At 53.5% G+C, this 13,549-nt stretch overlaps 1 pseudogene; it reads right to left on the bottom strand.

Annotated features, from left to right (window-relative positions):
* Window positions 1–4,901, bottom strand: part of LOC115325293 — a 30,990-nt pseudogene extending 26,089 nt beyond the window's left edge.
* Window positions 4,902–13,549: the final 8,648 nt, after the last annotated feature.

Here is a 13,549-nt window from a genome sequence, read left to right as displayed (position 1 = left end):
TGGGTAAAGGTAGGAGGTGGTCGATGTTGTAACCTAGCTTACGCAGTGTGAAGCGCCCCGCTAGAGTGACTCGGAGTCGAGTTTCTTGAGTTGCGATCTGGGTGGAGGCCAGGTCGTCAATTCTGTTCATCTGGCTGCAGCTGGTGAGCGCATCGATTCGCGTGTATCTCGGAAGGCCGGTGACAATTCGTTGCAGTTCCCGATTAATTATTTCGAGCCGGAGTTGTTGGGTGCGGGTAAGGTGGTAGTACGGGTAGCCGTACATAATGCGGGACACCACGAAGGCCCTAGCAAAGATACGGAGATCATGTTCGTGCACCCCGCGGGAGCGGTGGGCTACCCTGTATAACAGGTGGTTCAGCTGTTTCGAGGTGCTGATGGTACGCTGAAACCAAGTCGCCGCCCGGCTGTCTTGGTCGAGGTGAAAACCAAGAATCCGGATGCTCGTGCGGCGTGAGATGGGAGTACCTGCGAGCGTGAGCTGAATGCACTGTTTTTCTGCTTCTTTTGCTGGTGTGCGACGACCGCCATGAATAACGACGAACTCCGTCTTGTCGGGAGCGGGAGCGAGGCCAACAGACTGGATGTAGTCGTGAATGATGTCGAGCCCAGCTTGAATGGCATCCTGTTGGTAACCGGGTGAGCCAGAGTGGGTCCACAACGTAATATCGTCGGCGTAGATCGCATGTTCGAGGTTAGGCACCTCACTAAGGCGGGGAGGAAGGCCAGCAAGGACGATATTGAAAAGTACTGGAGAAAGAACGGACCCTTGTGGAACGCCCACTCGGTTTGTATGGGTGATTCCGTGGGATGTGCCGACGTGAACAGCGAAAGTGCGATCTTCGAGGAACGCCGCGATGAAGTTGTATGCCCGACCGGTGATGCCTAGCTGTTGTGCCATTGAGAGGACGGAGGAGTGCGGGACGCTGTCAAACGCCTTGCGCACGTCGACCCCTGCCACGATACGAAGATGCGGTGATGATGTAGATAGCGTATCGTGCTGGAGGCGGCTCATGACGTCCTGAGTGGAGAGTCCAGGGCGGAACCTGTATTGCGATGGGCTGAGCAGCTGGTTGGACTCAAGCCACCACTGCAGCCGGGCGTTCAGCATGCTCTCAACCGTTTTGCAGAGACATGATGTGAGGGATACTGGGCGTAGATTTGTGAGAGACGTAGGTGGTTTGCCGGGCTTCGGAATAGGACATACCGTCGAGTGACGCCACTCGGAAGGGACGCACCCAGAATCCCACACCAGGTTGATCTCCGTCAGTACGGTCTCTTTTAGGGCGGTGGGAAGGTTGCGAAGTTGCCCGACGGTGATGTTGTCAGGGTCTGGTGCACTGGGTGTGTTTGCCCTATCCAGGGCGGCCTCGAGTTCGTGGAGGGTGAACGGGGAATCCAAGCCGATGGGCTCCGGAACAGGGTGAATACGAGTGTAGCACCCAGGGTCATGCCGAGGTGGTTGTGGAAAAAAGACATCAGACGCTCTTTCCGCTAGCTCCTCGAAAGAAACGCCTTCGCGGAGGGCAACGGCAGCGGCAGGTTGCATAGGTTTTCGGTCTCCAAGGAGAAAGCGCAGAAGCCTCCATACTTTGGAGAGATTGGTATTACCGTAAACGGAGCCGCCCATGCAGGTCCAGCGGTCAGAAGCCAGTTCCGATGTGTAGCTCGAGATGGTGTCTTGCACCTGGCGCAAAACCCTGAGGAGCCGACGTGGTCTACCAGATCGGCGGTAGCGAGCCAACAGGCGTATGCGGCGGTTCCAAAGGGTGAGTAAATGTGCATCAGGTGCCGGAGCGTCCCCGGGAACGGTTAGGCGTTTGGTGGCGGCCTTGTGGGCACACTGGATGGCTTGTATAATGTCTGAGAAACCGGTGACGTCCATGACAGAAACCAGGGCTGCCCGAAACTTGTCCCACTTGGTGATAAAGGTGTCCCGACGGGTGTTGTGGTGAGATGAAGTTGGAGATGGGAAGTGATAATGTAAAGTGATGGGAAGGTGATCGCTGCCGAGGTGATCGCTGGTGACCTGCCACTTCCAGCGTTGAAGGAAGCGAGCCCAGGTCAGGTCGGGGCAAGTGTCTTGTTGCCGGAAGGTTTGGCCGATACGTGCAGGTGTGTCTGGGGTATTCAGGAGGGAAAGTTTGAGTTCGGTGAGGTCCGCAAGGAGCCGTGTACCGCGAGGAAGGTCAACATCGTAACCCCAGGCCGTATGTTTTGCGTTGAAATCACCGCATACTATAATGTCGTCCTTGGGGTAAAGACGAGAAAAGTGCTTGATGAAGGCGACATTTAGCGGCTGCCTTGTGCGACGATTTAGCGACGTGTCGGGGGTCACGTACACAGAGAAAAGATGAACAGGTCGGCGAGGAAGGAGGAGCAGTCGGCAACCCGTGACGCTGGTGATGATGGAGCACCACTGTGCTGTGTCGAGGGGAGTGAATGGGACTGAGCGATGGACATACAGTGCGGCGCGGATACGAGGCAAGGAGGCACTAGTCTCGGCGTCCGGGGCAAGTCCGTCGTACTGTGGCAAAGCCGGAATCGGGCCGTTGAGTTCTTGTATAGCGAAGGCAGCCGGTGTGTCAGATGGAGAATGAAGATGAAATTTTTCGATAAGGTCTGCCTTTTTGCGTCGGAGCGAGCGACAGTTCCATTGAACAATTGTGGGTGCGCTAGTCATGTTTAGGCGTGAATTGCGCGGGAGGGCCGAATGGAATGATGCCCTGCATCATGAGACGCTCAATGACTGCACGGGTGCAGGTATCCACCAAAGTAGAGATTGATGCTGCATGGCAGCAAGCTGTTGCAAGGCAGCTTGCGTTTGTTTTGTGAGAAGGGCCATTTCTTGGGTCATGGCCGTTAAGTCGTCTACTGCCGGAATTGGGGCGGGCGTCTCGCGAGCGGTGTTGACAGCCTTCACGGCTTCTGCAAAGGATGTGCGAGGCGGTTCCGATGTAGGGAGCTGCGTGTGGGTGACAAAGGCGCTGAGGGCCGGCACATGGGATTTAGCGGCGAGAATCGGGCGGGAGTCCGTCTTGGGCGTAATAGTTGTCGGTGAGGCTATTGGGACCGTTAGCGCAACTGGCGGCATAGCTGGAAGTGTGAGGGTTAGAGTCGGGGGCACCGATGGTGGTGGTGGTGGTGGTGGTGGTGGCGGTGGTGGTGGAGGAGGCGGCTCCTCCGGGAAACCTTCGGGTGGCGGACGACGCTGTGGAGCCCCGCGGTCTCGTTGAGCCATCATGCGTTTGAATTTCTTTTCTTTTTGGGCAGAAGCGGGCCGTGGCGAGAAGGGTTCCGCCGCAGTTCCGGCACTTGGGTTGGGCAGACGAGCACTGGTCTGTGCCGTGCTTTGGTGCGCCGCGCGTGGCACAGCGGGCTTTGTCACTGTTAGGGCATTGCGTACTGCGGTGCCCGATGCAATGGCAGGTGTCACATGCATGAGTTTGTCGATGGAAAGGATATACACGCACCGTGAATGAGCCCAGGCCCTCGCGGAACGGGAGGCTGGTGCCCTCGAACGTGATTAACGCCGACCCAGAGTGCCGAGAGGTCGTGCCTGGAGGATGGTACATTTCCGACAATGAAGATGCTGCAGGAGCTTCGCGGAATCCATACCACCAGCGTTTTTGATAAAGCCGCGAGTCTGACCGCGTCGAATAGCCTCGTAGGCTTGGACGGGGACTTGTTTCTTGTCGATCGGTATGTATGTCGACCGAAGTTCAGGAAAAATAAACTCCGAAAATAAAGAATCCTACCAATAGCGCATACAAGTCTATTTTCTTATTTTAAACCGAGCCGTGAGGTTGAAATTTTGGCCTGGATCTTCTGGCGTGGAGTTACACTATAGGCCAACGAGCGGATTGCCAACAAGCCCCCACCAAGTGTGGGAACAGGCGCAGTTCCCGCACGAGGTGTTGGCACCACGCCAGCGCAGAAACCAGATTCGCGTGAAGTAGAGCTATGCGCATGCGCCCTGCCAATACCCGCAGCGTGACGCCAGGGCCGCGGTATACAAATTAAAATGCAACTTAGATATGTACCAACTTTTCTAGAAAAAGCAATCCGTTTATGGGTGGTGGGGGGCGATTTATACTGCATCTTTTCTCTGAAAACGGCCGTTTAAAGGAGATGCTACCTCTATAAAGTTGCGACTTATACACGGAAACATTTATTACGGCAAACATTGCAAAAACGAAAACAAAACATTAATAGTTTCCATTATTTTTACCTCTTCAATTTAAAAAAAAAAAGAGAGCGACCACTTATCCAATTATATCTTGGCTTAAGAGTGCATTTACGAAAACTGGTTATTTTTTAGTTTTTACAGACATTAAAATTGAGAAGTGTTCCGTAAATGATTACGTAATCGCAGCTCAGAAACTTGTCTGCCTCGTCTGCGTACGGTCTTAATTGCAGTTACCGAGAACAGGGGAACGCTTGGCGTCAGACGCTTTTAAAGCATTCGGCATGGCAAGGCTGCAGTATAGTGATTCGGACGGTCTGGCGTTGTACGCTGGGCTTGTAGGGTGTTCTGGTAGCACCCAGGAACACGCGCACTTATGCTCCCGCCAAGGGTTATAGAGATAGTATACTTCGTGAACAGTTCGAAGTTTATAAACACACGTAAACCAATGTCCAATCCCGGAACTCAAGGGGGGCTCTCGAAAATTAATCCTCATTTGGGAGAAAAAGAAGATGGAGTAAATGTATACGTACCTATAGCAATGGGCAGCAGTTAAAACTAACTGGCGGCTTATTAAAACGCCACCACAAGTGAATTGGTCTTCTCCGGTATACAACCCCACCATCCACGGCCAGTGGCCAGGAGTCGCCTCGGTACCATTAATAATTCGCTCAGAAAGGGTGTCGTGCACTCCTCGTCGTCCACATATCTCCATTAAATCATATTTCTCTTTGTTTGCGTATCTCGAGCATATCCCTGCTGTAAATGGCAAGTAGGACATAACCGTGTTTATATGAGGAGATCTAGGCGGTTTTAATTATTAATAATAACTACTTAAAAATAGTTTGGGAACGTTTATTGCGCTGATGTGGATCAGTTTATTTACACTGCTTTCATAGAAATTCAGCTGTGCAGGAATAATCAAATGATACCACGTCGACTCAATGATATAATTACTAACAATATCACGGCACTCGCCGAAAATGTTGACATCGCTTTCTTGAGAACTATAGCCACATTTTGATTAAATCCTTCCTGTTACATTTATTTAGATTATAAAATTTAGGTATCTTGGTGCGGTTTGCAGGGATATAACAAATAAACAAAGATAAAAGCAGTAAACCATGATTGAGATTATTTTATTGAGGAAAATCTTAAGCAAGTTATGGTTTTCTGAAATAAAGGAAGAACACATCACAGTAGAGAAACATTTCTGTCGCGGTGTCACCATTAACGAACATCTCATAGCAGATTATTTTAAAAAGCCACTGAAATGAAAGAAAAAGTTAACAGTTTGGATAGGATGCGCGGGTGAAAAAATTATTTTCCGTGGAAAAAAAAAGGACAAAACATTTTAGAGTAATATTGACGACGCAAAGTGCGGTTGTGTCGGCAGTCACCTCCTTTTCACTTGTTTTTTTTCTCTCGGCATTTCGGGCGCGTGGAGGAGGGGTGGATCGGCTTCGCCCTCACGACCGAGATGGTCATTCCGGAATTACCCGTGACGTCATGGACTTCGCGCGCATAATTTTACACAAATCTCTCGCCGTCAATATTGATTGATTGATTGATATTGATTGATTGATATTTATTTATTGCGTGCCAAAAACACCATAATGGTTTTGACATTGGTGCACAGAAGTCAGATTCCTATGAAACATGCAAACATATGGAAACCACAATAGTCATATTATGGCTCAAAAATATTTTTTTTTGCATAAAATATATTTGTCGACTCACGCGTCCCAAGCAGACTGTTAAACATTTTTTTTTTCTTTTCAAATGACCTTTAAGGAAGTGCAGATGTGAACAAAAGGAGGTTGGTCACACTGTGTTATGAAGTGCATATTCTATTTCTGAGACCTTCCTAAGTACGCTATTTTCTTCGTAGAACCATTACTTTGTAATACGTGCCCATCTAGGCACTCTCAACATTTTTCTTTTTTATTTCATTTCAGCCTTTTGTTTTTAGGAGCCCCATAACAAAGGCCACAATAAATAAAAATGGTACAAATGAGCATACCATATTAGAGCTGTGATTGTATTCAAATGAACGTAGGAGCGTTGTGTGGGTCACTTATGCCCGAGTCCCACTAGAGCGACAAACAGAAGCAAAAGAGAGCGACAAGCCTCAAACACAGGTAGCATGCTCGTGATGGTACTTTTGGCAGGTGTTTGGACGTTCCGTGTTCGCGAAGTAAGCACGAGTGATTGCAAGCCTGCCAAAGACACCCTCGCGTGCATGGTGCTCGTGTTTAAGCATACACTCTAAAAAAAAAACCGTGCCTACACTTTCCCGCACAACACTCGAGAGAGCCAGTCACCGCAACGTACGGAGGCAGCTCAGCGAATGACGATACCGAAACATTTGTTTAGACAAAACACGCAGTCTGAGTTGTGACATTAAGCAATGCAAGCGTGACGTTTTGCATTGCTTAATGTCATTACTGCTCAGACTGCGTTTTTTGGTCTAAACATATGTTTCGGCATCGTCATTCGCTGCGCTGTCTCCGTAAATTGTTCTGATTGGCTATGCGATTGTTCTGCGGGAAAGTCGACGCACGGTCTTTTTTTTTAGAGTGTAGCCGCCATTGTTCTACAAAGCCTGTCAAATCGCGAAAGACTATGGATTGAGGACTGCCGCTGTTTGTTTCTGTTTTTTTGCTCCAGTGGACTCGGGCATCACGGAACCCAGTTGGACAGGATGCAAACTTGCAACGCATTTGGAGCAGCACTAAAATTACTTTCAATATGCCTGGTTTTGAATAGAACACAAAAAAATTTCGAGATGTAAACTAACTATTTTCGCAAATCTTTGACAAGCTGAGAAGCAAGTGATGAAGCTATATCTATTTTTTTTTTTTTAATATTGCAGCGCCCAGGGCTGAGAAAGCAACGCTCGGTCACGGACCTCCAGAAAGTTCTCGTTTATTCATGTACCGCATGTAACTCCTATCATTTATCCCTGCTTTTGTTTTCTAGAAAGTGCGTGTTCATTCTCGCCCGATCACGTGACGCTCGAGTCGCTTTCGCCGAATCTTTGAGATAGCGACGCACTCTAGATAAGAGGCCGCCCGCGACCTTGTCGAGTCAGTCTCGCCCCAGCGTTCGACTCTGCTGACACGCCGACTTCGACGCCCGCGACGCTCTGCTTTCTTCTGTTTCCTTCTTTATTTTTGGCACAAGTTCGCCATATTAAACGTTTATTTATTTCTGTTTATTTCTTGTTTATTGGTCACCACCCGTGACATTCTGGTGGAGATGCGGGGTAATCGCATGTCCGTACAGCGCAGCCCTCCAAGTTCCCGCAGTACAAGTCCGAACCCAAGCTCCAAAGGACCCGACGAAGACCAGATCGAGACCCGGTCAAGTCGCCGCATCCGAGGTCTACCCCCGGAACACAGACTTCTGCCACCCACGACCAAGCCGAAGACGACGATGGCCAACCAGGCGCAGACCCCGGCTGCGTCTGCCGTTGTCTACCTGCCGATTGCACCCAGGACTCCAACGCCTTTCCACGGAGACGTCCACGAGGACGTTGAAGACTGGCTGCAACACTACGAACGTGTAGCCCGCCACAACGGATGGACGACTGAACAATGCCTCCACAATCTCTACTTCGCGCTTGAAGGAACTGCGAGGCATTGGTTTGAAAACCACGAAGCGTCCTTCACTGCGTGGGAGTCCTGCGCCGCGGAGTTGAAGCGAACGTTCCTCAACCACCACCGTCGGCAGCGAGCGGAGGACCTTCTCCAAACAAGGGTGCAGGGCCCCAACGAAAGCGTGACCAGCTTCGTAGAGGATGTCATGCGCCTATGTGCCCGAGCTGATCCGGAGGCAGCCGATGAGAAGAAGCTTCGCGTTCTCATGCGTGGCGTGAAGGCTGAAATTTTTGGGGCCCTTGTCCGCCATCCCCCGACAACCGTCGACGGTTTGTGGCTGAAGCCACTAACATCGAGCGAGCGCTGTCGGCCCGAGCAAGCCATTACCATCGACTCGCCGGCGTGCCTGCTCCTCGAACCGCCGCATCTTGTCGACTAGACCTGAATGCCACCGGTGTCGACGGCCTTCGGGAAATCGTCCACGACATCGTCCGGGAGGAGCTCCGCAAGCTGCTGCCTGCTGCCAACCAGCCGGCTGAGCTGTCGATCGCCGAAGTGGTGCGCGAAGAAGTCCAGCGGGTCCTGCCTGCGTAGTCCTGCCTGCGTAGCACCACCCGAAGAGCCCGCCCTGACCTACGCCGCAGTGGCCCGACGGCCACCGCCTCCTCCTCCAGCCTATGTTGCGCCGCCCCGACGTCGTTCTCCCGTGCCGCAGCACGACCACCGCCGCGACGACCAGGTGCAGTACGCCGCCCAAGAGCCCCACGCACCTCGGAAGACCGACGTGTGGCGAACGCCCGACCGACGCCCACTGTGTTTCCACTGCGGAGAAGCAAACCACACCTACCGCCCATGCCCATACCGACGACTCGGGCTGCGGGGGTTTCACCCGAACGACCCACGCCCCCGTAATGGTGAACGCCCTACGGAGATCGACGAGTACCTGCGACGACCTCAGTCGCCCGAGCCTGCGTCCCGCCGAGAGTTCCGGTCGCCTTCGCCCCGACGTCCAGCTTCGCCCATGCACCGACCCCGACGTAAATGCCTGTCGCCCCTCGTTCCTCGCCGGGGAAACTAGGCGCGGCAACCCCTGGAGGTGGAGTTGCCAAAGACGACCGACGTAAAGAGCCTCCAAGAACGACGGAGCGCTCCCACTCTCTCGACGCTACGCATCACATCGACGCTCCTGCTTCGGTGTCCAACAACCTAAACGTTGTTATCGACGGCCTCGACTCATCGGCACTCGTGGACACAGGAGCAGACTACTCAGTCATGAGTGGGAGGCTCTCTCGCCGCCTTCGAAAAGTCATGACGCCGTGGGATGGATCACAAATAAGAACCGCCGGACGACACCTGATTACACCAGTCGGGAGATGCACCGCTCGCGTCGAGATTCACGGCGAAACATGCCCTGTGAAGTTCGTCGTTCTGCAAGACTGTTCGAGGGACGTCATTCTCGGAATGGACTTCCTGTGTGAATACGGTGCCATCATCGACCTTGCGGAGAACAAGCTGACGCTTCGGAAGCCTGTCCCATTGGTGGAAAATACCAAACCGACGTTAGCTGCAGTGCGAGTCCTCGCCAGCCACGTAAACCTGCCGCCGCTGTCGAGTGTCTTTGTGCCCGTCGGGACCGAAGGAGCCACCTGCGGTGTAGCACTGCTGGAAGGAAGCGTCCAACTTCTTGTCGGACGAGGGATTGGCATTGCAAGAGGCGTAACCGAGCTCCAGGACGGGCGTACCATAGCCCTTGTCACCAACTTCCGGCAAGAGCCGCAGCACCTTACAAAGGGTACAGCTGTGGGCTACGTCGAGGAAATTGAAGACTCAACCGCGATCGCCGTGATCTCAGAAGACGCCTCTCCGACGCAGAACAAGACAATCACGTCCTCAGAGCTCGACATCGACCCATCCCCTCCAGCCCCACAACGACGACAACTTCGTGACCTTCTCCCCGAGTTCAGTGAGTGCTTCTCCGCGTCGTCGAAAGTGCGCCAAACGACGGTTGCGAAACATCGGATAATTACTGATGACGACGCACTCCCTGTGCATCGGCCGCCGTACAGGGTCTCCGTGAAAGAAAGGGAAGCCATCCAGCAGCAGGTACAAGAAATGCTTGACGACGACATTATCCAGCCCTCAAGCAGTCCGTGGGCTTCACCGGTAGTCCTGGTGAAAAAGAAAGACGGGACTCTTCGGTTCTGCGTGGACTATCGCCGACTGAACGCCGTAACAAAAAAGTGAAAGCCGTTTACAACTCCCTGTAACACCGAATTAGAGCGCAGCTCTTGAGGAGGAGGAGGGAAGGGTACTGGGGGGTGAAGTGACCTGGGGGGGGTCACGTGACCTTGGGGGTCACGTGACAATGCCGATGATGTCATCAGTGACGTCACTGATGACGTCATCAGTGACGATGACGATGTGGACACCGATGACGTCATCAGCGATGATGACGATGACGATGCGGATGTCGGTGACGTCAGCAGTGACGTCACTGATGACGTCATCTGTGATGATGACGATGACGATGCGGATGCCCCCCGAAGTCACGTGACACCCCCAGGTCACGTGGCCCCCGCCGAGGTCACGTGACCTCCCCGATGACGTCATCGTCACTGATGACGTCACCGGCATCCGCATCGTCATCGTCATCATCACTGATGAGGTCATCAGTGACGTCACTGATGACCTCACCGGCATCCGCATCGTCATCATCACTGCTGACGTCACCAGTGACGTCACTGATGACGTCACCGGCATCTGCATTGTCATCGTCATCATCACTGATGACGTCATCAGTGACGTCACTGATGACCTCACCGCCATCCGCATCGTCATCGTCATCATCAATAATGACGATGACGATGCGGATGCCGGTGACGTCATCAGTGACAATGACGTCATCGGCGAGGTCACGTGACCTCGGCGGGGGTCACGTGACCCTGGGGGTGGTCACGTGACCTCGGGGGGTCACGTGACCAGGGGGGTCACGTGACCTTGGGGTGACCTTGGGGGTCACGTGACCTTGGGATGACCTTGGGGGGCCACGTGACCTTGGGATGACCTTGGTTACGCCGACGGCGACGCCGACGCCGCTCAAGCCGGGAACGGGCCCCTAAGAGCTGCGCTCTAAAAAATGAAAGCCGCTTACAACTCCCTGTAACGCCGAATTGGAGCGCAGCTCTTGAGGAGGAGGAGGGAAGGGCACTGGGGGGGGGTTAAACTAACCAGGGGGGGGGGGTCACGTGACCCCAATGCCGATGATGTCATCACTGACGTCACTGATGACGTCATCAGTGACGATGACGATGCGGGTACCGATGACGTCATTACTGACGTCACTGATGACTTCACCAGTGATGATGACGATGACGATGCGATTGTCGGTGACGTCATCAGTGACGTCGCTGATGACGTCATCAGTGATGATGACGATGACGATGCCGATGCCGGTGACGACATCAGTGACGTCACTGATGACGTCATCAGTGATGATGACGATGACGATGACGATGCGGATGCCGGTGACGTCATCAGTGATGATGACGATGACGATGTGGATGCCGGTGACGTCATCAGTGATGATGACGGTGACGATGTGGATGCCGGTGACGTCACCAGTGATGATGACGATGACGATGCGGATGCCGGTGACGTCATCAGTGATGATGACGATGACGATGTGGATACCGGTGACGTCATCAGTGATGATGACGATGACGATGTGGATGCCGATGACGACATCAGTGATGATGACGATGACGATGTGGATGCCGATGACGTCATCAGTGATGATGACGATGACGATGTGGATGCCGGTGACGTCATCAGTGACGATGACGTCATCGGGGGGTCACGCGACATCGGCGGGGGTCACGTGACCTCGGGGGGTCACGTGACCTCGAGGAGGGGGTCACGTGACCTCAGGGGAGTCACGTGATTTCGGGGGTCACGTGACCCCCCACGAGGTCACGTGACCCCGGTGGGGGGCTCGCGCGGTGCATTATGGGACATTTCCCATGATGCACCGCGCGGTTACGCCGACGGCGACGCCGCTCAAGCCGGAAACGGGCCCCTAAGAGCTGCGCTCTAAAAGGACGTCTACCCGCTGCCACGCATCGACGACACCCTGGACCGACTACGCCACGCCCGATACTTTTCGTCGATGGACTTGAAGAGCGGGTACTGGCAGATAGAGGTCGACTAACGAGATCGTGAGAAGACGGCATTCGTCACGCCGGACGGACTGTATGAGTTTAAAGTAATGCCGTTCGGGCTGTGCACAGCGCCGGCAACCTTCCAGCGCGTTATGGACACCGTCCTTGCCGGCTTGAAATGGCAAAGCTGTCTCGTCTACCTCGACGATGTTGTGGTAATTATAGACTTGAGCGTGTTGGTAATCTATATTGAATTAAAACGAAAGAAACACACAAGAGGACGAAACAGACGACACAGCTTTCGACTTGCAACTACAGATTTACTGGGGCGGCTCGCCGCTCAGAGCTCGACTTGGGGAGGCGATGGGGAAAGGGGGGAGGGGGATGAGGGGAGGTGTAAGAAACACAGGGAGACCGTTGCGGGAGCGATCACAGCGGGCGGTCGGGAGTCTAGTCTACGGCGTGGTCTGGTCCGTGTCGCCTCTCTCGTAGATGACACCTCGCGTCGCTTCGTACCGTCGGGGGCGCGGCGAAGAGCGGGGGGAGGGGGGGGGAGTCATCGGAATTCCCCGGGGAAGGCGCAAGACGGACCGGAGCACCAGAGGGTCACTCGAAAACAGAAGGCGAGAAGTCAGAACAGAAGGCGGCTTTCCGGGGTTGTTTTTGTTTGCCACTGTTTTCCCAAACCTTTAAGTTCTAGTGCCGCGTGTGCAGGGGGGCTCCCCTCCCTCGCAGGAAGCAAATCTCTCTCTCCGAGAGGGAAAGGGAAGGGCTGGAAAGGTTTGTTGTCGCTGACTTGATACTTACGGATTCTATTATTTCTCTTCCGAATCGAGATCGGTGTCCACCTATGATTTTTGTTTGGGTGAAATGGGGTGTGCAAGAGGAACATTTTTTTGCGTGGACAACAACCGGATGCACAGAATCTTCGGGCGGGCTCGTGATCTCCCTCGCGTGTTCACGGAAACGGTCGTTGATACATCGGCCCGTTTGACCGATGTACTCCGCTCCGCACGAGAGAGGGATCGTGTACACTTTCTCTCGCGCGCAGGGGCGGAAGCACTGGGCGTGTTTTTTAGTGCAGGAGGGCGGAGGTTCGGGATTGTTGACGCGCTTGCACATACCACCCAATTTGAATTTGCTGGTGAAAAGGACCCTGGTGTCGAATTTGCGTGCAAGCGCACTCAAACGATGGGATGTGTTGTGCACGTAGGGAATGCAAGCAGGGCGGGAGGAGAAGGATCTGGGTGGGGAATTGCAGGGGCGGCTCCCGGACTGCACGATCAACTTTTTGATGTTGTTTCCAATCAGATCCGCGGGGTATCCTGCCCCCTGAAGCCTAGCCGTTTGGCGCGAGAGACTCTCCTTGATAAGGTGAGGACAGGACTTTTTACAGGAGGAGGAGAGAAAAGATTTGACGATGCCGGATTTTACTGTTTTCGAATGATGGCTAGTGAAAGGAAGGACAGGTTTTTGAGAGCGCTGTTGGAAGGACCAGCATAGGCCGTGGGAGGGAGGGGTGAGGCGGAGATCCAGAAATTGGAGCCCCTCCTGGCTAACATCCTCTTTTGTGAAGGAAAGACCCCCAGCGTTGGCAGCGAAGG

This window comes from Ixodes scapularis, unplaced genomic scaffold (genome assembly GCF_016920785.2).
Source record: "Ixodes scapularis isolate PalLabHiFi unplaced genomic scaffold, ASM1692078v2 PGA_scaffold1__304_contigs__length_218370807, whole genome shotgun sequence".
Classification (NCBI taxonomy): Eukaryota; Metazoa; Arthropoda; class Arachnida; order Ixodida; family Ixodidae; genus Ixodes; species Ixodes scapularis.
Note: the sequence above shows the minus strand (reverse complement) of the source record. Positions and strands in the feature narration are given on the sequence as shown.